The sequence below is a fragment of the Pinus tabuliformis genome, chromosome 4_2 (genome assembly GCF_031772625.1).
Source record: "Pinus tabuliformis cultivar Carrire ecotype Pingquan chromosome 4_2, CPIR1, whole genome shotgun sequence".
In the NCBI taxonomy this organism is placed as follows: domain Eukaryota; kingdom Viridiplantae; phylum Streptophyta; class Pinopsida; order Pinales; family Pinaceae; genus Pinus; species Pinus tabuliformis.
Window position 1 is genome coordinate 1,150,572,025 of NC_142304.1, and position 25,363 is coordinate 1,150,597,387.

Genomic DNA, 25,363 nt, shown 5'->3' on the forward strand with positions numbered 1-25,363 from the left:
CATCACCTCCCTGCATAGGAAGCCTTTCTCTTCTTTCACCTTATTTATTTTTCATTTTGAGTTTTTGACTTTTCATTTTTTCATTTTTCACTATGCATAGCACTTATTCATTTCAGAGGTGGAAGAGGGATGCCGACTTATTGAGAGCATAAGAGGTTGTTCCAGCAGAGAAGTAGTTTATTGTATCTCTGATATGCTTGTTAAGGTTTCCCCCCTTACCTTACTCTACTTGACTGAGTTGACAAGGGTTAACCCAAAAACAATCGACTATAGAAGGTGATACTAGCTAGCGTGCAAGTGTTGTGATTACACCAAGGTTCACTTCGAACAATACATATTTTCCTTCAACGTATCATGGACTAAAAGTAACAAGCTCATCATACAGAGGCAAGATGACAGATAACCAAGTAGTGATAGATGTGCAAGCCCTCTTGTACCTACCTAGCTCGCTTCAAGAGTCATACATGGTTTCATGCAAAACTAACCTATGAAGGAAACAAGTGAACAAAATAACAATAAATGAAGCAAAGCAAGAGCAAAAGAAAAAATGAAAGTGAAGAAAGTAAACAAAAAAGCAAACAAAGCACGTAAGCAAACAAGCATGTGAGCAAAAAACTGAAAGCAAACACTACTCCTACTCCTACACTAATGGTACATGAGCCTGATCATGTGAAGTGATACTTCCAATGCATCCACCGACGCATTGGTAGACCCATGTTGGTGAAGGTTTGGTCCGCGAGCAACCCAGTTGTGTGAACCAGCAAGCAAGAAATATATAACAATGAAGACAACCACACTTTGTGATTCAAAGTGCCCACGGGACATCAGTGAGTGCATGTGCATGACGGGCAGTCCGCGAACTTATCATGGTGCTGTGTGAAACTACGTGAAACTTTGAAGCATAAGCACACTCTTGACTGTGACATGCAAGCAAACGAAAGAAACAAAGATAACTTGCGTCACACACGAGTGCTTGCAATGTAAGACTCCTCTAATGCATGAGAAATGGGATCATGTAGTTCAAGTGGAGGAAGTAAAATCTGAGTGTTAGATTGATCTTGAGTGCATATAGATGAGTGATGAGGAGCCTTGAGTGTTTGAACAATTTACTAATCAGAAGCGAAACCAACCTCGGGACAACAACGACCTGACATAACCATTAGCTTGGGCTGAAGTGCCTCAACGGTCTATGGGGTTTCGACTTCGTTGATAGATGGATCTTCATAGACTAGTGGCTTAGATGGATTAATAGCGAGTGAATCAACATCGTGATCAGATGACGAGGTGAAGAGATCACGACAACCAAGATCAGAAAATTCAGGATGTTGGTCGACATCCTCATGGTTTGATGAATCACACAAGGGGTAGATGAGGAGGAAGGATGTTCACCCACTACATTTCCAGAAAAAGCAGATGAAAGATCGAGTGTATTTCCAATGAATGATTGGTCCTATCCATTGTTGGATGATGGGCTAACATATGATGTGTCTTTCGAAAGATCAACAATGGGTGCATCTGTGGATGAAGATACTCATGGATGGAAGGTTCACCAACGATGTTAGGAAAGAATGGAGGGGGCTTGAACAGAAGGGAGTCATCCTTCACTGATTGTTGATGCTCAAGCTCCCACTCATACTCTTCATGAATGATAGCCCATGTTGGTTGTGCAACACCAACTCCATCAATGGGTTGTTCCTCATTCACAACAAGTGAAGAGTCTGGAATGGATGAACACAAGACAACATCATCCGAAGGAACACCAGGGTAAGAAGACAGAGGTCATAGTAAAGAATGCATATGAGGACTCAAAGGACTGACAACCAAATCTGCACGAAAATTGAGTGAAGTGACGTTGGGAGGGTGTGAAGGATGAACAGGTTTGTGAGCATGATCCTCAACATCACTGGGTAATGGTGGAGTAGTTGAATAAGAGGAAGGAAGACAGTTAGTTGAGACAGTACTCGCTTCCACATGAGGTTGCACAACTCCATCAACGAAGAATGTTGAGCGAGGCTTGATCTCAAAATTTCTCTTGGGACAGGTATATTTCTTAAGGCAGTACTCAAACCGGTCCCAAAGATAAGAAAATTTCATCTGGCTCCTCGAAGCTTGAAACTGCAACTCACGGAAGCGCTACCAGAAATCAATAAGGGATTCATGCGGAGCCCTCCGTTTCTGTAACAGTTTCTGGTCAAGATGATCTAGATCAAAATGATAGAATGTGTCTTCAATAAGATCACAGAAGTGTTCAAATGAGTGCACGGTGTCAGCTAGTAGGCTAAGCACCCAACAAAATGGAGATTCAAAAAGTGTATGCAAGCAACAAACCGACCTATTCATCAGAAAAATCATCTTCCTCGTGAATCATGGAAAGAAATTTATGTAAGTGCCTAGGCTCATCCACCTTGCCTTCACCATCATACGTGTGAGTGGACAAGAGATCAAAAATCTTCCCTGAGATGGAGACATATTCACGATTCGAAAAAGACCTCGGGGGAAGAAGAGTGCAAGACTCCATGAAAGATATGCAAAGGTTCAAAACTGGATGAGATGACACAACTTGTCATCAGGCCCTCCTTCTAGCGCCAGAAATGTTGATGGTGCCTGACCCGCCAACATGTCAAGGGGATCTCCCCAGCAAGAAGTCCCAATTAGACCTCAAACCATTTGGTGTAGGAGTCCCAATAGTGGGTCGTAAGGTAATGCCTTGACCACGATGTCGCACAAAGTCAAGTAAGATAACTCTGTTAGTAGCAAGGGTGTGAATGATTTAGTGAGTCAAAGAAGGTGTATGAGAGGTTCTAACACATAAAGGGGAGATGAGGGTGAAGGTGAGTTCTAGGTTGAAAGGGATCAGTCCCAACTCAGCTAGGAACACACAACACTAAAGGACATGCACATCTTCCAGTGGAGCAATCCACTCGGATGCGAAAGTCACAACATGCAAGGTAAGATAACATGTACATCACTCACGGATCAATCCGAGACGAGTGCAGTGGTTGTTACAACAAGGTTCATGTGAAATATCTATTTGGTGTCCCATAGAGTAGTTGACACGGATGGGACAACATTAACAACATATACAACACATTAACAACAAGGTTCATATAATTGCATACAAATAAGTTCATACACAAATACGTAAGTTGAATAACATATACCATTAAGGCGACTCGAGCAGTCAAACTACAATAACAACATATGCATGAAAATGTGTTGGCTCCTATTATATAAATAAGTGTAAGTCACAATCATACAATACATCCATGTAAACCTGTTAGCCCCAACAACGGAAGGTTATAGCCATAGCCACCTATTCCTCCAATGAGATGAACTAGCTCCATGCAGTGGAGAAGCCAAGGCACGCTACAATACTGTCCAAGCTTTATCCAAGATAATCTTATCAGAAGCTTGGTTGACCAAAAGCCTCTACAATGACTTATGAGGGGTTATTTATCACAAAGGGTGGGGTGACCCTTGACATTCCCCTTTGTGACAGTTCAACTACCCTCATGACTCTTCACCTGCTCTATGACTGTTACATCCAACCTTTAACACTTGACTTACACTTGACATGATTCAACATTACAATACACATGTACTAATGTGAGACAACATGGATTGAGCAAGCCTTACAATACATTACTGAAACTCAGTCCGCTGTGATGAGACCAAATATTTGACATGCATGGTCATCTATGATGGTGTGTATGCACCTCATGGTGACATCTTGTTGAAGCGAACGCTTGCCTCCATTGCAACCAGTGCATTGGTTCTTCCCCTTCATCCAACTCGTCTGCTAACATGCACATGGCCTTCTTGGGTACTATTGAACCAACAACACACTGATGCATAATTTCCGTGCTGATCTTCAAGTGTGTGTTGGTGGTCATGCACATCAAGTTGCCGAAGTACATGTTCAGCCCCAGTTGGAATTGCTTCTTGTCTTTGCCTTGGTGAGTGTGTTGAATGGGTTAGATTGCATGCGTGCACTCAACGACATGCATGTTGTTGAATCCCTTGCTTGCAATCAACAACACTGCTCACCATGTCTACTCTGTGTCAGCTGCTGGGATCGATCCTTAACTTGTATGGGCGCAGTTTCATCCATGAGTGCATGTTGCACCCACTTCTGTTTTTGTTCCTGTTGCAACTCATTCGTCTATCTGTGCAGCTTCATGTTCTTCCTAAGTGGCTGATTCAGCACATGCAACTCCTTCTTTGTTCCATCTTCTGCCTTTGCGCGATCTTCATGTCACGCTGTCACTTCATAGTCAGAGTCTCCAAAGTTGCTTTCATCATCAATTGACTTGCTTGAGCTTGCAACCTTGTTCTGCCTCTGTGTTGTCAACAACCCTCCTCTTGCATTCATTGCATTTGGTATGCTGCCTTCAGCTATTGTTCATGATGCTGCTCGCTGTGATACTGCTGCTGTCATATCTTGACATCCTTGTCTATGAACAACTTGATGTGTTTGTGGGTAGGCAAGTCCATGGACAGTTGATCGACTGCATCCCCAAGTGTGCTATGAATGGTGTCTTCATCTCTGCTCTCCTGGAAACCATTGTACAGGTACTACTGAGAAGCAGATGAATACTTGGGATACCTGGAGACATGGAAATGTTGGAAATACTGAGAGAGGGGGTGAATTAGTATTTCTTTTCAATTATTCTTTTTATCACCAAAAACATTTATATATGGAACACAAAAATAGATAGCTGGAATAAATGATTTTATTAATATAATATGTGCAATGAAATAGATTCAATATATAAATGGTTGCCATTAGTTTCCAACCACTAACTTGGACTTTTGTGAGGCTCCAACCTCTAGAGCACCAACTCTGTTTTTCCAAGGCAACAGTCCTGGACTTAAACATAATCGATCCAAATCCTCAGCTTTCGCTGAACATTCTCATAAAACTAAGCACCAAATTTGTATAGAAGATACCCACATCTTAGCTAGAAGTGATCACTACTTCATAAGGAAATTCAGAGAAGCCATAGAAACTAGCAAGCACCCTAATAACCTCAATAGAGACGACGGATGGACCATAAGCGAAAACTGGATTCCAATCCTATCATCCAAATTTACCCCTCCCTAACTATAATTCTCCTCTAATTAACCAAGAACAAATAAAAATGATTTAATCCATTATAATTAAAAATAAATTATGACCATACTAAAATATAATTTAACAAGAATTTAAAAAATAAACATTAATTTAAAATATCTTAACTATAAAAATTCCACAACTAGGGTAATATGTATTAGCCTTAATAAATAATTGCAACATATAATTAAAATAAATATAATTAAAATTAATAAAATACAAAGTAAGGATATAAATTAATACAACTATGACCCTAATAAAATAATAATTTTAATCCCTAATATCTTAAATATAATTAAAATAACAAAACATAATAGAATAATTAAATTATAATTAAAACAAATAGAATAATTCAAATAATAATTTAATAAATCCTAATATCTATCGGCAATGCATCTCTTATCTATATATTAAACTAAATAATAAGACCAGTCTTTCAATAATCTTTCACATCCTGAAGATGAACCACCGTTGCTGGTTCGAAACGTCGATCAACAAGAAACCTAATGTGATGAATCCGGAAGATGATCTACACAAATCTAGTATTGTGTTGCCTTGGTGGGCCTAGGAATCCTTGTCGGTGAATGGCAAGATATACAATAAATCCAAGAGGTGGTTTTCTCTTTGTTGGGCCTAGTAATCCCAGGTTTGGGATATGCGGTAAAGCCTGGAGAGTGGGTCTCGGTTTAGGGCCTAGTGATCCGGGTTTGGATTGCGGTAAACCTTGAGAGACTAGGAGACATGAAAATTCCTCATGGTGTAGGTGGAGAAATATGGTGGCATCCATGCTTGTTTGGCCTATTGATCAGGTGGAGATCACGGTAAAGCTTGTTATGATGTGTTCATTGTGTTGGCCTAGTGATCCGGGAGGGATTACAGTAAAGCCTGATTTCCATTGATAAGGGTGAGGTGGTTTAGCCTCGGTATGCCTTGGTTCGTTCTTTTGGTTTGAGTTCTACATTCATGCTTGGAATATGGCACAGGGGTGAATGGATAAAGAGAGATTTGGCTCACCATTCTATGGTCAGGTGGAACGTGGAAGTCCCATCCCGGTTTTGGTTTTTGAATCATTAATGAAAGGTTATTTCTCCTTGTATTTCTATGAGCATTTTGATGGATTATATGTGGTCTATATGGTTGTAATTTCATGAGTATTTCTGTTGTTATTATGCTGGTTATATGTGTGTTTTATGACAACAACTATGTATGACTCTCAACATGTTTTTTATTGTAAATGAATGGATAATGTATCTATGGCCTAATAGATGGTAATGTAGCAAATGGCATGAGGGAACAATGGTTCTTAGTGATTCTCAGATAAGTACAAGATCCCTATGTTTAATTATGTTGGTTACACTTGTAGATTACATGCTTGTGACATGTTTGACGAAATGTCTGTCATGGCTAGTAGGGATCTGATTAAGGTCTTGTTTAACTTATTTCTTTTGCATCATTGTTTCCTTGTTCTTTTATTGATCCTAAGTTATATTTCTATTCTGGGCAGTAACCTCAGTTTTGGGCCTGAAAAAGTGGCTCAAATCTCGGGGTCATTGGCATAACACTGGAAAATTGGGTCTCTAGACGCTAGCAGGCAAGCCTGTGAGAGTGACTTTGGGTTTCTAGATGTTGTCATGCCTATAGCATGAGAGCGACGAAAGCTTAATATGTCCAGAACATCAGTGGGACACAGGGACATGATGTTTGAGTGGCTGCCATGTCTCCTAAGTGTTCTGTTGCTATTGTGGATATGTTGGTTGATGTGTTTCGTTGATTCCACTTCCTTAATGTCACATAGGAGGTCGAATCCAATCATAGTAGCCTCTCGTCGCATGTTTATCCCAGTCGGCTAGTTACTTGGGTAAATGTGTGAGGAGGGTGTTACACCACACTTTACACAATGAAACCTTCTTCCACAATCATTTTACCTGCTTCTTTACATGACAGGAATGTATGCAGGAGAACTGTGTAGAGAGAGAATGCATGCAGAAGTGCAGAACATCGTGACACACTTGTGTTTTTTATTGCACACAATTGTTCTCCCACACAAATCAAAAACTAAAATCACATTTCATTCATGTTGGAAAATAAGTGTTCAATTCACAAATGCTCAAAGAAATCTAAGTTTTATGAATCTTTCATGAACATAATTGCAAATTAGCGTGCATAACCTAATGAAATTTTAACATAACGTGTTTGTGGTTGCATTTGCCAAGTGTTCATCATGCATTTGTTGACATGCATTTACAACACATACTCGATTAGTTTTCGAGGGGGCTTATTACAAATAGTTTTTTCCAAAGTGTTTTTCTACGTGCTTTGCTAAGTTGTCATTTTGCTAGTTGTCAGAAATGCAGACATTCAAAATGCAAAAATATAGATCAATTTTTCATTGTGGAGTGCGTAATTATGCACAAAGCTATGCGAGGATGCCTTTCATTATGGGAGATACATAAATGTGGAGGAAAGCTATGCAAAGGTGGCTTTCACGGTATGGAATTGACATGCTATGTAAGAGCTGAAGTACCACATTTATAAGGAAATTTCCTAACTCCGTACAATGAAAGCTTCTTCCATTATTGTTTTACCTACCTCTTTGTGCGGGATCCTTACAAAGGGACAAGTTCAGTTCGAGATTTGAGGATTCAAAGGATTCAACAATATCTAAATTCATAGATGAACTCAGAAAAGTGAGACAAAATCCTAAGTAAATAACCTACAAGGCAAAATGAGTTGTGGCAATTCTAATTGTTTTGTAGGAAATAAAATCCAAAAGCATCAAAGAATCCAATTATTTATTTATTTTTGTGCAATCTGCATGACACTATGTGAAGATACCTTTCATTATGCGAGGTACAGAAATGTGGAGGAAAGCTATGCAAAGGTGGCTTTCATTGTGCATGATTGACGTGTTATGTAAGAATTAGAGTACCACGTCTATAAGGAAAGCTCCACACTCTGCACAACGAAAGCTTTTTCCACTATCGTTTTACCTGTCTTTTTGTGTGGGATCCTTATAAAGGGACAAGTTCAGTTCGATATTTGAGGATTCAAAGGATTCAACAATATCTAAATTCATATATGAACTGAGAGAAGTGAGACAAAAGCCTAAGTAAATAAACTACAAGGCAAAATGAGTTGTGGCAATTCTAATTATTTTATAGGAAATAAAATCCAAAAACATCAAAGCATCCAATTATTTGTTTATTTTTATAAATTGTGGTCAAAGTCCATTAAGTATCGATTTTTTTGGGACATTGCGTTGGTCATTGATGCCAAAACCGAGGGCAAGGGGGTGGGGCACTAACTGCTACTATTTTCCTGTGCATATAATGTGTGAATGGGAAGTGTGGATGAAAGGGTGCGTGGAGAAATAATTAAAGAGAAGGGACGATATCAAGTCAAATTTTCTTCCTCCACACTCTGCATAACGCTAACTTAGTATGCAGAGTCAAGGTATAAAAAACTGGCTAATTTTGTGATATGCAGAGGAAGGAGAAAGGGTGTGTGGAGAAATTGAGTGCAGAGGAGTCTATTAAGGAGCAGGGACTATATCGAGTCAAGCTTTTTTCCTCCACAATGTGCATAAAGCTAATTTAGTATGCAGAGTTGAGAAATGGTAAAAAAGGGCCAATTTTGTAACTAACGATTTCATTAGTGAGTGCTCTGACACTGTTATGCTTGAGAACGCTATTGCTTTGTCCAATGATGCCAAAGTTGATGGGGGTTCCAAATATGTGGAAGTAGCTTTGAAATGGTGTATTGTGTGCAGATAACGGGTATGTGCAAAGATAAGGGTGTACGAAGAAGCACTTTGTACAATAAAAACTTTGACTCTTCCTCTGTACTCCGTAATAATGACAAATTGCAAAAATATGAGCATTCTCGAATAATGAGAAAATGTGGGCCCCACATAAAGAAGCATGACCTTAATTAATCAAGTAACGATAGAGGCAGGGGCTATGCTGTGTTGCAGTTATTACCCTTGTTTATAAATAATTTGTCTAGAAAAATATATGTTTATTTTCTAAAATAAACATCAAAAATATTTTTTGAGTTCAAAATATTTAAAACGACAATTTAGAGATGATTAGGGTGAAACATCCAATTTCTTAAGACTATAATGGTGGTGAGCCATTTTCTCATAGTTTTAATAATTTTTTAATAAAGAAAATATATATAGACAATCTTGTAGTCAAAGAAATCTAATCAAAATTTAAGTTAGAAAATTTGTAAGATCCATCTTAATAGTAATAAACACCGAGAGGAAAGAAAAAGAGATGTAATTATATATCATAGTTTTATAATTATTATATATTTTTTTATTATTATTTTTTGTTTGTTTGTCAAGTTATGTGAGTATTGAGATGACTGGTACATCTAGCATGTGGCTTGAGTAGATGTGACTCAAGGGCATCTAAGTCGTCAAAATCAACCAAGTATCACACCCGGCCTAGGCCACGCCAACCCTTAGCATGTTTGGAGTTTCACCGACAGAGTTTCGAACTAATGACCTTTACACCATGAAATGCCTTAACATAACACCCTATCATCGTTTTTAATTTTTTAATATTATTATTATTGACTATTTTAAATTTTTTATTTTTACATTTTATTTTTATTTATATATATTTTATTTTTATTTTTTATTATGTAATAAAACACCTCATTTTTCAACCCATATGCAAGGGTAAGATATTCCATCTCACAAGAGTAAGATATTTCATAGGATTTAAAGTTAAATATTTTATAAAGCTCAACATTATTCTGCAAAAGTTAAATCTAAACAAAAATGATAACAATCATTCTTTCCAACCACAAGAAATAAATCCAATTACCAATTAAATTTGATGCATTTATATAACTTGTAAATATATCTTACGACTTTCTTCAAACAAAAATCTTTATTATCCATCATAACTATTATTTATAAATTTCATTTATATATATATTCAATCTTATTAAATTAATATTTAAAAAATAATATTTTAATCTTATCCTATAGATCATATTAAAAAAATTAATAAGTCATTATCTAATCCAATGCTCAAAAGTCTAAACAAACATATATATATAATTATATAATCCAATGTCCATCTCCCCTTTTCATGAAAGAATTTGTATTCACATCTCAACTTATGATGGTAACTACTATCATTTTGTAATTCCTTTGGATAGAATCAATGTCCCTTGACATCACAAAAATTCCACAAAGACAACCAAACATGCATCTTCACCGTGGGTTGGCCCCAAGTCCTTGTCTAAGAAAGACTGTTAGGTTATAAATATTTTCCCCTTCTTTGTCAAGAAACCCTTCTTGACATGAGGGGTTGGAAGGTTACTATGAAAGACATGAACGACATATTTTTTTTTTTTCCAAAAATGTTTTTCAATAATTTGACAAGATGTTTGAACTTTTTTATAATGAGAATATTAAAATGGAATGTCCTCGATTTATATTTTTTCCTAAAGATATGGTTGTTTTTAAAAATAAAATTATAAAAACTCTACATGCCATATTGTTTAAGATGTAATTTATTTAATTATATATTTTTTAAAATATATGCAAAAAAAAACGTGCAATTATTTACAATAAGAATAGGAATATTTATAAGTTTAAATTTTCTATATTTTAAATTTATTTTTATATAAAAAAATTGACCATTAGGTAGAGCCTAAGCCAGGGTTTGCCCCTATTTCTTAGTTGGGTCAAACTTACACTTTTTGAATAGTTTAATTATTCCAAAAGTGACTTCTAACTCTTCTCCATGATATTTGAACGTGAAATCTAATAGAAATTAAATCCCACACAAACTAACTCATCCACCTCATAGAAATTAAATCCCACACAAACTAACTCATCCACCTCATAGACATATCAAAAATTAAACTAATTAATAATGAATTATATTAATGAGTACTTGTATAATAAACTTTCACAAATTATTTGTAACATATTAAATACAACTCACAAATGAATAAAAAGCTCTTATATCTATAATAATGATGGTAGTTCATGAGAAACATGGTACAAACTAAATTTATAAACATAAATCTTTGCCAAAAATCCATCTTACATGATGAAAAGCTTCCATATATTAAATATTTAATGCTTTTAAGTTTGCTTTTAATTTTTTTATTGACATGTCTTTTTATTCATTTCGTTTCAAATTTTATTGAAAAATTTGTAATTACATATGGAATTTTGAAAAGGTTTTTGAGGACACTAAACAATATATGTATTGGAAATGTGTTTTCAAGAATATAAAATTGTAATTTCACTATGTAATTACTAGAAAAACTAGTGTAATATGCAATTTTTCTTATGTAAAAAGTGGAGAATTTATATGGGGAATGTGATCAAATAAGTCAGTTATATTAAGTGCATGACTTGAGCACTACAATCTTGGTAGAAGAGGGATCAAATTGCTAATAATTTATTGTTACATGATAACATAGTTTTATGAAAAAATGGTGGACAACCATTAAATAATTAAACAATAAAAAATATTATGATTAATAAAATATATTAATGGAAAAAGATGAAAACACATTGTTATTAGAAAGAATACAACCATTAATAAGAGATAAATGAATAATTATAGGTTAATAAACATTTATTGTTAAAAATAAGCATGATAATTAATAGAAATAAAATATTAATTATGGAAAAATTCATATAGTTAATTTTTTTGGATAATTAACCTTGGTATGTTTTTTTATTATTTTAAACAATTTTTAATTTTGAAAAATTGATTTTAAACCACATAAAATTTAGTCATCCAACAATAAAAAAATAGAAAATCAAAATTTTAAAATTCAAAAAATAATTTTATTTAATATTTGATTTTACCAAAACCTTAATAAACTTTGGAAATAATTTCTAAAAATTTGCAAATTAAGTAAGAGTCAAAGCACTTTAACCCAAACTAATTACAATATACTAGTAGGCATAATAAAAAACATAAAACATTTAAACTCATTCCAATATAAATAATAATAATAATAAACTCATTTATCAATTTTTTTTTTCAAATAAAAAATTTATATTCCAATTTTAACTAAATAAATTTAAAAATACAAATATTTCATAAATGTTACAAATATGGCAAAGGACATGGGGGTATCATGGTATTAATGAGGGAAAAAGAAGGTCGTCTCATTCAGTTACAAAAAGAAGACTCAAATAAACAATTAATTTGGTTTAAAATATCAGAAAATGGAAATCACATCAAAATTGCAACATGTTATTTTGCGTCGCAAGTTTCAAAAATCTACAAAAGTAGAGGGTTTGACCACAAAGATCTCTTTGCAGCCTTAAAAGCAAATATTGCAACATATTTTCAGCTAGGTGAAGTCCTTATAATGGGTGATTTCAATGCTAAGATTGCAAGTAAGCAAGCTAACATTCTTTGTTGCAAAGAAGACTGCAACCCTATTTGGATTATAGAAGAGAGTAACCATCAGTGGGAAAGAATTTCAGAGGACAATGGTTGCAATCTCTTTGGTGAACAATTGCTTACTCTATGTGGGGTCTTCAATTTAGTCATTTGTAATGGCTTGATTAGATGGGCAAAGTCCGGTAATTTCACTTGCAATATTTACAATGAGCAAGTGTAGTAGATTATGTAATTGGCTTGCATGGTTTTGTGTGAGTAAATGGAGGAAGTTTTGATTGGAGATCAACTTTGGGACTTAAAATCAGATCACAAGCCAATTTATTTAGGTTTCTCTTGGACTAGAAAGAAGCAATTAGAGTAAAAAACTGAGTGTTCAACAAAATCTCCCAAAGGGCATAATTCTTTTGACTCCAGAAAATTGTAATACCTTCAAAATTATGCTAGAGAGGCTCTTTGAGAAGGAGAAAATCCCAATTCACGACCTTCATAGTCACGAATTAACACATTTAATTCAAAGGGCACTTGTAGAGTGCAAAAGAGCAAAAATTAAGAAGTCTGAAACAAATTGCTTTCTGGTTAATGTTTGGTTGGACGAGGAATGCAAACAAGGCATGGAGAATGTGGAAAGAGTCAAACAAGGATAACATAAAGCTCAAAGCTTACAAGTAGATATTGAGAAAGAAAAATGACGATTTCATGGTTTCAAGGAGGGAAGAACTAACCTTCCTTGGGAAAAATAATCCCAAATTATTTTGGAAGGAGATCCAGTCGAGAAAGATGCAAATTGAAAATAGTATTACAACTTCTAAATGGTTTAACTATGCAAGACAACTCTATGAGCATGATCCCAAGGTTGATCCTCCTCCTTGGTCAACACTGATACTGAACTCTTCACGATGTAAGAGGTAGAGATGGGTATCAAGAAGTTGGGTGTTGGAAAAGCAAAATACTTAGCCGAACTCCAAACAAAGTATCTAAAGTGGGTCTCAAAGATTCTTTCTCCTCACATTTTTTTTTTTTCAACAACAACATACAACAAGGGTTCCCCACAGATCCCTCCAATTATAGGACCATAATGATAAACCCCTTGTTTGCAAAGTTATTTGGAAGCATGCTAGAAAACAAAATTAACAAGTGGGGAGAAGAAAGAGATAAGCATGCTAGAGGGCAAGCAAGTTTTAGACCTAAACATTACACAATTGATCATTGTATAACTTTAAGATACATCATTGAAAAAGTTTGGGAGAAAAAGAAAGAAGTCTTTTGTTGCTTTGTTGATTTCAGAAAAGCGTTTGACACGGTTCCTAGGGATAAGCTTTGACACAGAATGGAGGAACTTGGGGTTCCTAAACATTTGAGAGCAGCTGTGCATAGATTGTATGAAGAGGTGAAAGTCAAAATTAGAACTTCAACAGACATTTCTGAAAGTTTTAGAAGCGATATCGAGGTCAAGCAAGGCTTCCCATTGTCTCCTACCCTTTTTGGTTTATATATCGACAAGTTTGAGGAGTGGTTAAATTTACAAGGGGGTGATGGTATCCATTTGGGCAAGTTTGTTATAAGACATCTTTTGTATGTAGATGACTTTATTCTGATTTCTAAATCTGCTCTTGGTTTGCAATAACACTTACTATCCCTTGAGCATTTTTGTAGAAGGGTGGGGATACAAGTCAATAGTAGCAAAACGAAAGTAGTTGTTTTCTCTAAAAAAAGAAAACACAACCAGCATAAGTTATACTTTGAAGACATCATTTTGTAAGAAGTTGCGGATTACAAATACCTCAGAATTGACTTCAACAAAAAGCTAAGTTGGGATGGTTGTAGAAAGAAAAGAACTTAGCGGGGTTGGAAAACATTTTATGCTTTTCAAAATAGATGTATAGAGACAGAGTTATGGCACTGGAAAACCACTCAAACTCTTTATGGGCGTCTAGTGATTCCGATGATTCTCTATGGTTGTGAACTGTGGGCCAGCAGTACATCCGACATGTAGTGGAAACAAATTGAGAAAATTCAGAAGCATGTGATTACAAACAAATTCAAAATTAAAAGTGCAGTTCCTTGTGCTATCTTGTTAAGTGAAACATGGGCTGCTCTTATTGAAGCAATTGCTATGGTGCAAGTCATAGGGTATTAAAAAAAAAAGAGCAAATGGAAGAGGGCAAATTGCCTAAGGTTGTCTTTAATGACATATTGTGCAAAATAAAGAAGACTTAGATGCAACAAAATAACAAATGGCTTAGTAAATGTGGTGTTTGCTTGAACACATGTCCCATAAATAATAAAAAGATAATTTTTTTTTGTTATGGATAAGTTCCACAAGCATACTTGGGATAAGGAGCTAGCGAGAAAGAAAAAAAATACTATATTGAAGTGTTTGATCCCACTCATAATCATCAACAAAAAGCACACATAGAGGCCAATATTTCTTGGAGAGCTAAGATTCTTATTGCGCAGTTAAGCACTGATTCTCATAAACTACGTTGTGAAATAGGGCGTTGGAAAATGCCAAAAGAAGTGTGGGAGGAAAGAGTATGTATTTTTTTTCTTCTTCTAGAAAAGTGGATATAAAAAAATATTTCTTTTTAGAATGTGAGGCCTTCAAAGACAACAGGAAAAGTTATGTAGATATTCTGGCAGCGAGCGCTTGGGATAATCTATTTAGCGAGGGGTTTGTCGAGAAACTGGGAGTGCTTATTGCGAGGCTTCACAGGAAAAAGACCAAATACACTTACCAGATGAAAAAACAATTTATCTCATAAACTATCTTTAACCTCATAAACAATATAATAATTTTCTTTCTTTCTTTCTAACATACCTCCAATTACTTGAACTCACCTCGCATAAAAAACAAAAAAAAAATTGCTTTAACAAAAAAATCCTTCAACCAAAATTAACATGCGTCTGATAACATAAACCCACATAACATAAAAACAAGATTTAAAATCCTTTAACAAAAAAATCCTTCAACAAAAATTCAACACCTGGTGAATCCTATTTCTATATTAAAAAAATAAATCAAATCCTTCAACAAAAATTCAACACCTGGTGAATCCATTATTATTGTTTCTGTGACGATACTCACTGTCAACTCTCACCGCATTAGACCACTCTCACTTTCTCAAAGAATATGTCATGAACATTCCCAAGAAATTTCAAACAGTAATTAATAATTTCAACTATTTTTTTCCAAGTCCACCAAGCAGATACCTTCCAATGGAATCCAATCCTCCCCAAACACAAATGCAAATTCGTGCAAATCTATTCTGATTTGGGTTTCATTTGGTTGGCGATCTTTTCTTTGCATGACCACCACTTAGTTGTTTCCTGTTTTACTTTGGGTCTACAAAGGGCAGAGGCCGACGAGAACGAAGGACATTGTCCGCTGAGCGAAACGAGAAGAAATAAAAGGGAGCGAGGTGGCCTCAGCAGTCCTCTTTCAACGGCGTCGGATCCAAGCCAGTAGACCCTTATCTCAATTTTGCTGGGAGCTTCAAGGCGTCTGTTTTCACCTTCTCAGTCCTCGTTCTCGTCAAGGTTTTTGATCCTTCCCAGTCGTGGTTTATGAGGCAAGTTGGGTTCAGACTGCCCTTTAACTTGGGCTAAAATAATATAGTTGGAAGGCTGTAGGTTTCTATGTTATTGCTTGTTAGGGTTTAAGCTTTTCTTTCATTTTCAAGTGTAAATGGAATTTTTGGTGACTATTTGGACCAGGAATTGGGATATGTTTGTGGGTTTTGAGCGATCGGTTGTGGGTAGCTCTCCTTTTTTCCCCGATTGAGAACTTTTTCATCTCTGGTAATAGCCCCGTGTCTGGTTTTATGAGGGTTGGTTTGGAGGGTAGATAATTATTTCCCTGTCAAGTTTGCTCTTAGATATATATACATTATCTGGGATCTTATATGGGTTGTTGTACTCCTTTTTCTTTCTTTCTGTACTTCAGTATTTTTGCATATGCTGTTACCATCTGGGACACACATATATAAACAGACCCACACACAGGTCTGTATGCATAATTTGATTTCAAATGTAGATGTGATATGGGTTTGGTGAGATCTGAGATAGTCTTGTGATCTGGTTATATAAGCAGTTTTTTTTATAGATAAATTCCTGAGGAGAGAACGATTATGAAAGAGCATTAGATGCAGCCCTTTTAAATTTTTTTTTTTTCTCCGTATTAGAGTTTATCTGTATATTATATACATTATCTTCTCAGAAGTTTGGCAGCCTGCTTCCAACTTCTTGTGATTCAGTTGATTTCCTAGGAGGGTCTTTTGTTGATTTGGTTCTGAAGATAATATATACGCCGAACCCCAGACAGGTGTACTAGGATAAAGAGCTCATCAAGATTTAGAAACTAACTAAAAATGGAGAAGATGATATATTAGTAAGCTATTCTTAATTTTTAATCAATTCTGCATATTTATTAGCTCTCTCTCCTGGTAGGCCTTGATTGGGGTTTGGCGTGATAGGATCTAACTTTTGTGCGAATGTGCATTTGACGTGGATCTTCTTTTGTTCCATGGTCTGATCATATATATATATATATATATATATATATTATTTTCTTCCACTCGGAGATTTTGTTTAAAATCAAAATCTCTGAGTGGAATATATATATATATATATATTCCAGATAGATTCATCTTCTCGTCAACTGTGATAATTTTCTGTCATTAAAAGTTTCTAAGCCCTGGTTTGTTGTTTTGATCCACATATATTATTCTAAATGCGGGTTTCACTCTGTCTCACACACACGCATAGATGGATTGATATATCTATATATAGATAGATAGATAGACAGCTGGAAGTACTTCTAGAAACATGCCATTTGGGTGGGGCAGACAATAGCAAAAATGGAACGCTGGTTCCAGTAGGTTAGCGTGCTGCTGCAGGACTGTGCGTTGACATGGTATATAAAGTACTAGAGCGACCACCCGAATGAGGGAATAGCGGCGATCCCGGATGCATTAAACAAAGAATTTAGCTGGCCAAAATCAGAAACGCAGTTGATCATCGGGTTCAAGGAGATCGGGATGCTACCTGGTGAAACCACGTGGGATCTGGATCAGAGATTGAAGAGTACAATCTGCGAGGCCAACATGACGCTGCCAGAGGTGCAATATTGCGCGTGGTTTGTGGTGTCTTTGACACCACATCTGAGGACGGCACTATCACAACAAAAGATCTCAACCCAAGCTGAAGCATTAGAGACAGCAATGAGGTTGCATGAAACTCCAATACAGGATCCGGGGTTGGGAGTTCAGCAAATCCACGCGCAACTACAAAACCTATGCTTGGAGATGCAAAGTTTGAAACAAGATAGGACACCCCGACCGGTGGCGCGTGAAGAAAGTGTGATGTATCAAATGCAAAGGCCAAGGTCACGACAAGGACCACTGCCCTGTATTCGCAAACTATGTTGGCTCAACCCTCCATCAATCTTACCGGTGAACTAAGGCTCTGCTGGCCTTTTTCCTTTTCTTTTTGTAAAAGGTCTTGTTGTTCTTTTTATGAAAAACATAATTGCATAGTCAGATGCACATTCCATTTGAGCTCCTTGAGCCTGTCCAAAAAGTCCTACTGAAAGACGGAACGAACAGAAAAAGGAAACAACAACTCAAGATTAAGGACAATATAAATTATATCCAAGCCTCTGCTGGCCTTTTTCTTATATTTGGGGCCTGTTTTTTTTAAACTTGTGTTATGTTATTGACTTGGGAAAATATTTTTGAATCAATACCCATTTTTTTTCCTTCCTTTCAGAGCTTTTGGGGCTGGTTTTAAAGTGTATGCTCTTAGATTACCTGAAAGCAGATTTGTGCATCAAACCCATAAAAAAATGTACTTGATGTGGATTCTCATTTTCTCTTACTTTATGATATAATTGTATTGTCTTTTTCTTTTTTGCTGCCATTCAGAGTATGATAATCACATATCTATTTTGTTTTCTGCCATTCATAGTCTTTGGGACCTGGTTCTGTTCAAAGTATATTCTTCCAGATGTGGGTGTAAAATTTAAGCAATAATTACTGACAATGAGATCAAGTGATTTAACAGGCTTAAACAGTGCATGTTATTGTTTTCATAGATGGGATCTTGACAATGGAGAATACATTTTGGGGCTGGTTTTAAAGCGTATGCTCTTAGATTACTTGAAAGCAGATTTGTGCATCAAAGTTTCAAACCCATAAAAAATTGTACTTGATGTGAATTCTCATTTTCTCTCACTGTATGATATAATTGTATTATCTTTTTCTTTTTTGCTGCCATTCAGGGTATGATAATCACATATCTATTTTGTTTCTGCCATTCATAGTCTTTGGGACTTGGTTCTGTTATATTCTTCCAGATGTGGGTGTAAAATTTAAGCAATAATTACTGACAATGAGATCAAGTGATTTAACAGACTTAAACAGTGCATGTTATTGTTTTCATAGATGGGATCTTGACAATAGAGAATACATTTTGCATTAGCATAATGTTCAACTTTTTTCAAATGATAGATACAGCGACCATAGTTGTAAGGTTCAGAGGATTTTCTTTGTGATTATTCTGTAGTTTGTATATCTTCTAACTATGATGTTGCAATGATTTGAAGAGTTGTAAACTTAGAATATAACCAAACAGTAGTCTTCAATTAATTTCAATCTTAATCAATGCTGATAAATTTCATTGTATAATTAATTTAAACTGTTCACAGTTCAGTGGATTTTTTGTTATAACCTTTAAGAATATTCAATTTTTTTTCCTTGAATGTTTTGTTAGTTTTTAATGTTTAGTTTCTTTAACTGATCGTTAAATGTTGTTGTTTTGTCTTATTATTCTGCAGCTCGAAGGAGAGACCCACTCTTGGGTACGTTTATTTTACTCCTAAATAGCTGTTCTCTGTTTGTTTATTACGATATATTTTATATATACAAGTTAGTGAATCATACTTAGCGTGAATATAAAGATGTCTTTTTCATATTTTGAATACATACCATGAAAGATAGCCAGCCAAAGAAAGGGAGTAATGCAACTCTTCTTTAGAGATGGTATCCCTGATATCTAATTTTGTTTATTGTCTTTTTTTCTTGTTTCAAGTTCATTTCATGATAAACAAAAGCAAAAAGAAGCTAACTGTGTTAGGAAAATACCCCGTAGCAATGGATGGATTTAATGAATTGCTTATGAACTGTGTGATTTTTGGATTCATGGTAATAGTTAGTTAATTTTTATTGAGACCTATCCGTTATGTCACTTTTAAGTTTTAAAAATTGATCAAATTTATTTATTTAATATTCTGCAATTGGCAGTACTGATTCCTTATATTCTGTTTCCGATGTCTTTGAGGTTGTTTTATCAGATCTTATTTTGTAATTACACTTGAACTGGTAGGCAATAAAATCTCAGCTTGTCCAAAGATACACAAGTTGTCCTTATTCTTGAGTTGCTTGATGCTGTTATGGTCTCTGATAGTTTGGTGACTCGTGCAGCGGTGCGCGGATTAAGACCCGCAAGCGGAACATAGCAGCTCCCTTAGACCCCACAACATTTGCGGATGCAGTGGTCCAAATCTACCTCGAGCATGAGGGTGACTTGGTATGTTGTTTAAATGAAACTTACATCTTTGAAATGCTTTATGTCTCACCTTCAACAAATGGGGAAGTTAGTTGCACATTGTAATAAAATAAAAAAGATTTGTTAACTGGAAATGGAACACATTATTATCATGATCAATAGAACTAAAACTAAGAAATTGTAACCCCAACTAAAAGGCATTTATTTTTTGCAGGAACTCGTTGCCAAGAGCATTGAATCCTCAGATCTTGACTTCTCAAGATACGGCGATACCTTTTTTGAGGTTAGGATTTGTTCTTTTTGTTTGTTATGCTTCTATATTGGACTTAGACTGGCTGTTTGGGTAATTGCATTGGAGCCGATGTCTGAGTAATGTCTGAGGTTAGGTCTTATTTTTTAGTTGGACATTCTTAACTTTTTGGCTATATGGTTCCCTTGTCTGTTGGATGTTTTGCACACATATCCTGATAGACTGTGTTATAAGTTGGAGAGCCCTAAAGTACAAGTTTGCTTTTAAGGAGTTGGCTCCATATAGTACATGTAAGCTGTGGAACCAACGAGGCCCTTCTTCAAAGGTTTGGACATGTTTTGAGTCTGCCTAGTCCTTTGAGAGTGATTTCATGATCATCTTGGTCTTTAGATTGGGTAATTGCATTGGAGCGGATGTCTGTGATTACTGTCTTTGAGGTTTAGTTTTTTTTAGTTGGACATCCTTACCTTTTTGGCTATATGTTTCCATGCCCTTGTCTGTTGGATGTTTTGCACACATATCCTGATAGACTGTGTTATAAGTTGAAGAGCCCTAAAGTATAAGGTTGCTGACAAGGAGTTGCCTTCATATAGTACAAGTAGGTTGTGTAACCAACGCGGCCATTTTTCGAAGGTTTGGACATGTTTTGAGTCTGCCTGCCTAGCCCTTTGATAGTTACATGATCATCTTGGTTTTTATATTAATTTCTTGCTGTGGTTGGTGGAGTAGGTCCATATGGAAATAATCCATTGATAGTTTGACACCTAAAACAAAATCTACTCCAACATTTGTGAGTCTTCCATGGTAGGGTTCCACCCTGTGCACCGCACCTTCACACTTAATGCTGATGAAGAAGTGTTCAAAAAGCCCAAATGCTCAGCCTGTTTCTCGTCAGGAATGTTTAATGTGCTACTGGGATCAAGTATAACATTTAAATTTTACACACCAATTTTTTAATATGTGCATAAAACTTGAAGGTATCAACTTTACCCAAACCATTGATTGTAGCAAAGGAAACGAAGGGTTCTATTGTTTCTAACAAAAAAAGGAATAGGTTTTGTGACCTGGATTCATTATTTTGTTCTTCCAAGAAGAGTATGAGTTTCCTCTGCATGTTCATATTTAGAGTTGAGTTGGTGTAGGTTGTTTCCATAAAAGCTTTTAGAGTGTTGGAAATGTGGCCCTTAAACTAGGGTCTAGAGCATTTACAACATAGGTTTGATTCGTGCGGGGGGAGTGGTTTCGGTTGGTTGATGACAGGTAGAGGCTTTGATTTGTGGCATGTAATGCTTTCCATCTTCCTTGGGCTTTGATTTGTGTCATTTCATACTTTCCCTCTTCATTGGCCCTCCTTTTTTAAAAGAGGCAGGTTGAGATATTTTTACCTCAATCTTGAATTCTATCCTGACATTTGAAATATAGATGTCCCACACTAAATCTGCATAGTTTGGTCTTGGACTATAATTGATTATCAATTTAGCTATTAATTGTTCAAAGAAGTTATTTTCTGTAAAATTATAATGAGCTATTAATGCTGATGTTCATTGACATATAGGTGGTCTTCATTGGAGGTCGCACACAACCGGGTACCATAAAACCTGAAGAAGGGGATCGACATCCTTATGCTGTTTTGAATTGTGAACCTGCAAGGCAGAATATCTTGCCATCTGTTCTGTATATACAGAAGATACTTCGCAGGAGGCCTTTCCTCATCAAGAATCTTGAAAATGTTATGCGAAGGTTTTTGCAGTCCCTTGAGCTTTTTGAGGACAATGAAAGGAAAAAACTTGCAATTTTTACTGCACTCACTTTCTCTCAGAAATTATCTGGGCTTTCACCAGAAACCGTTTTTCAACCTCTTCTCAAAGACAACCTTGTTTCGAAGGGGATTGTACTTTCATTCATCACAAATTTTTTCAAGGAGTATCTGGTTGAAAACAGTCTTGATGATCTCATAGCATTGCTGAAGTGAGGGAAGATAGAAGATAATCTTCTTGATTTGTTCCCAATACAGAAACACACCACTGAAGCTTTTGCAGAACACTTTAGGTGGGGAAACTTTTTTGTTGGAACCAAACTGTCTACTTAAAGTTGCAGCTATTTGCTGTTGATTGCTACTAACATGTGTCTTTTGGACTTTTTGTGTGGCAGTAAGGAGGGTTTGGGAGCTCTTGTCGAATATAATGAAAAGAAAATGTTTGATGTGAAATTAAAGGACATGAAGAGTGCATTAACAACTTTGATTGCAGAGAATGTTGATATTTCAGAAGTCATTGAAACTGTAAAGCAGCGCCATAAAGAGTCAAAGTTACCTGATATTGAAGTAGTGCGTATCTTATGGGATGCTATTATGGATGCTGTACAGTGGTCTGGCAAAAACCAGCAACAAAATTCAAATTTGGCGTTGCGTCAAGTTAGTATTTAATCTTTTTTCACAGTGTAGTATCTTTTGTTTTCCCCATGTTTTGTGCCTCATCATATCATGAACAATTTAAAGGATTTTTACTGAATTTTGAGTAGTATTTTCTTCTTGTTAAGTGTTTAATATGTTTACAACTTCTAGTCAATAGTAGAATCTAATGGGAAAATGGCTCTATGCATAACTGTTTGAAGTTCTTCCCCATGGCTTGCATTTTGATACTTTTAATAATTATGTTTTGTTTTTTACGCATTTTGATTTTTTCATTGATGTGTGAGAAAATAGAATATTTCAATTTCATAGACATTATTTGTTAAAATTTAAATGCAATTGTGGATACTTTGTTTCTTGCTCTGGATATCTTGTTTTTGCTTCTTGCATGTTTGTTTTGTTTTATTGATGTATATATAAATATTTTTAACAGACTATCAATTCAGTAGATATTTTTATTGGAAATCAATTGCAGAATTTATACAGATGCAGCATTGAATCCTTCAACCTGTATTTCCATTAAGGTTTCATCGAATGTAAAAACTGTGCATGTCTTTTCTTGGCCATAAATATGGTTACACTGGCTTTTCTCACATATGATGCATTTTTAAAAAAATTTAGTTAATGTGTTTTCGTTTGATCTCACTTGGAATTCACAAGGCAATAATTTGTCCAGGCTTGTGCTATATTGGATGTTAATTCCATTTTCCATCAAAAGTGCTTCAAGGATCAAACTTAACAGTCAGCATGCATTTAATGTGGCAAGACTCGAGAGATATCTCCTTTGGCTTGAGGGAATTATTATCTTGCATTTGCATTGCTTGTATGTAGTCTGTGGAGATTACTTATGCATGCAGTGTCTGTATCCATGGTTTTCCGTACAGAATGTACTTTTCTTTCCCATGGAAAACTTACTTGGGGAAATCCTTGAGGGGATTCCTCACATTTCTGTTAATGGTGGCCAGGGTCAATGCTGCAGATGTATAACATGTACTCCTAACCCAGAGGGACTTGACTTGAACCCATGACCTCACTGCCTTAAACCTGGTTGGTTCAAACTTATTGAGCTAACCCACTGGGTTAACATAATGTACTTATTTAACTTCTGTGTGCAATATTTCTAATGATGGTTATCCATCTGACATGGATTTTTTTATTTTGCATGTAAAATGACAGTATCTGTTGTCTTTTTGCTGGCATTTGGAATTCAATAGTTTTCTTGTTATTTTATTTTGAGTCTTAACAGTTCAGTTATTAGAAGTTTTGTACATGGTTTTTTTGGAAACTGTATGAAGCTTACATATTTTACTAAAATGATTCTCTATTTTGTTGAATTATCAGGTTAAGACATGGGCAAAACTCCTTGACAGTTTCTGTACAACTGCAAAACTACAGTTGGAGATAATGTACAAGATTCAAATTCAATGTTATGAGGATGCTAAACTCATGAAACTGTTTCCTGAAATTGTGAGGTCTCTCTATGATGAGGAAGTTCTTGCTGAAGATACTATTCTGATGTGGTTTCGCAAAGGCAGTAACCCAAAGGGCAGGTATTAACAGCCTAACATTTATTTATTCTTTGGTTTTTAACCTTTTGGTTATGTAGAAATGCAATTAATTCAGGTTTAGACAAATCTAATTGTATGATTTAGAGAATTCTGAACTCTAATAAGTGAGACTTACAATGCCCGATTAAGCAACTTTTGGGATTTCAAAAGCAAATACTGTTCTTTTAGTTTGAGTTTTGTCAGGGTGAAAATAAGATCTGCTGTGATTTTGGGCATTTTCAGGCAAACCTTTGTGAAGTCACTGGAGCCTTTTGTGAAATGGTTGGAGGAAGCTGAAGAAGAAGAATAATGTGAACTTATATTAGAAGCTTAATTATGACTACAATATTGTGGGGGTTAGGATGTTGGTTGCAACTCTTATATGTTGTGTTCAGTGGTATATCAACTGCTTTACATAGATAATCAGTTTTCTATTGACAATTTATGAGATCCTACTGCTATACTTATGGAGCATGGTGTGCTAGCAGAAATACTTTAATTGGATTCTATTGGAATTTGCATTGCATATAAATTTATAATCGTTGTTTAGTATCTATCATTTCTCTTGTGATTTGATTCTTTTGGATGTGTTTGCGACTTAAATGCTTCTCTTATGCATCCTTGATGAACTAAGAAGCTTCTCTTTAATTTCGAGGCACAGAGTTCATTATTGTCTATTTTAATCTAGAAACACTTTTTATTGAGATGTTTAGGTTATTGTACTTTAGATTAGATTCCACTTGTTCCGAGACGCATCATATCCTTGAGACATTCTCACATGTTTTTCTGCAACATGTGGAGTTGTTTATAAGATCATATGCTTGTCTTGAAATCCATTCAAAATGTGCCTCTGGCCACGTTATTCATTGTGTAGCATTCTACTAATTTATTTCAGAGTGCTCCTAAATTCTATATGGTAACTATATTGACTCCAGATTCTTGAGAGGGTTTCATTTGATTTATTATATTCTTATGCAAGTTTTCCTTATTGAAAAACAAAGGGTTCCAGTATCATCAAACGAAAAAAATCTCATCTATAAATGCTATTGTTGAGTTGGAATTCTTGTACCATCTTGTAGTGCC

The 25,363-nt window shown here is 35.5% G+C and overlaps 1 pseudogene across 1 annotated transcript; it reads left to right on the forward strand.

Moving 5' to 3' along the window:
• Positions 1–15,718: 15,718 nt before the first annotated feature.
• LOC149173750 (uncharacterized) lies at positions 15,719–24,834 on the forward strand (annotated as a pseudogene). The gene is made up of 8 exons (XR_016259152.1): positions 15,719–16,079; positions 19,343–19,366; positions 19,989–20,094; positions 20,288–20,356; positions 21,879–22,372; positions 22,475–22,736; positions 24,075–24,283; positions 24,524–24,834. The product of XR_016259152.1 is annotated as an uncharacterized LOC149173750 (transcript).
• Positions 24,835–25,363: the final 529 nt, after the last annotated feature.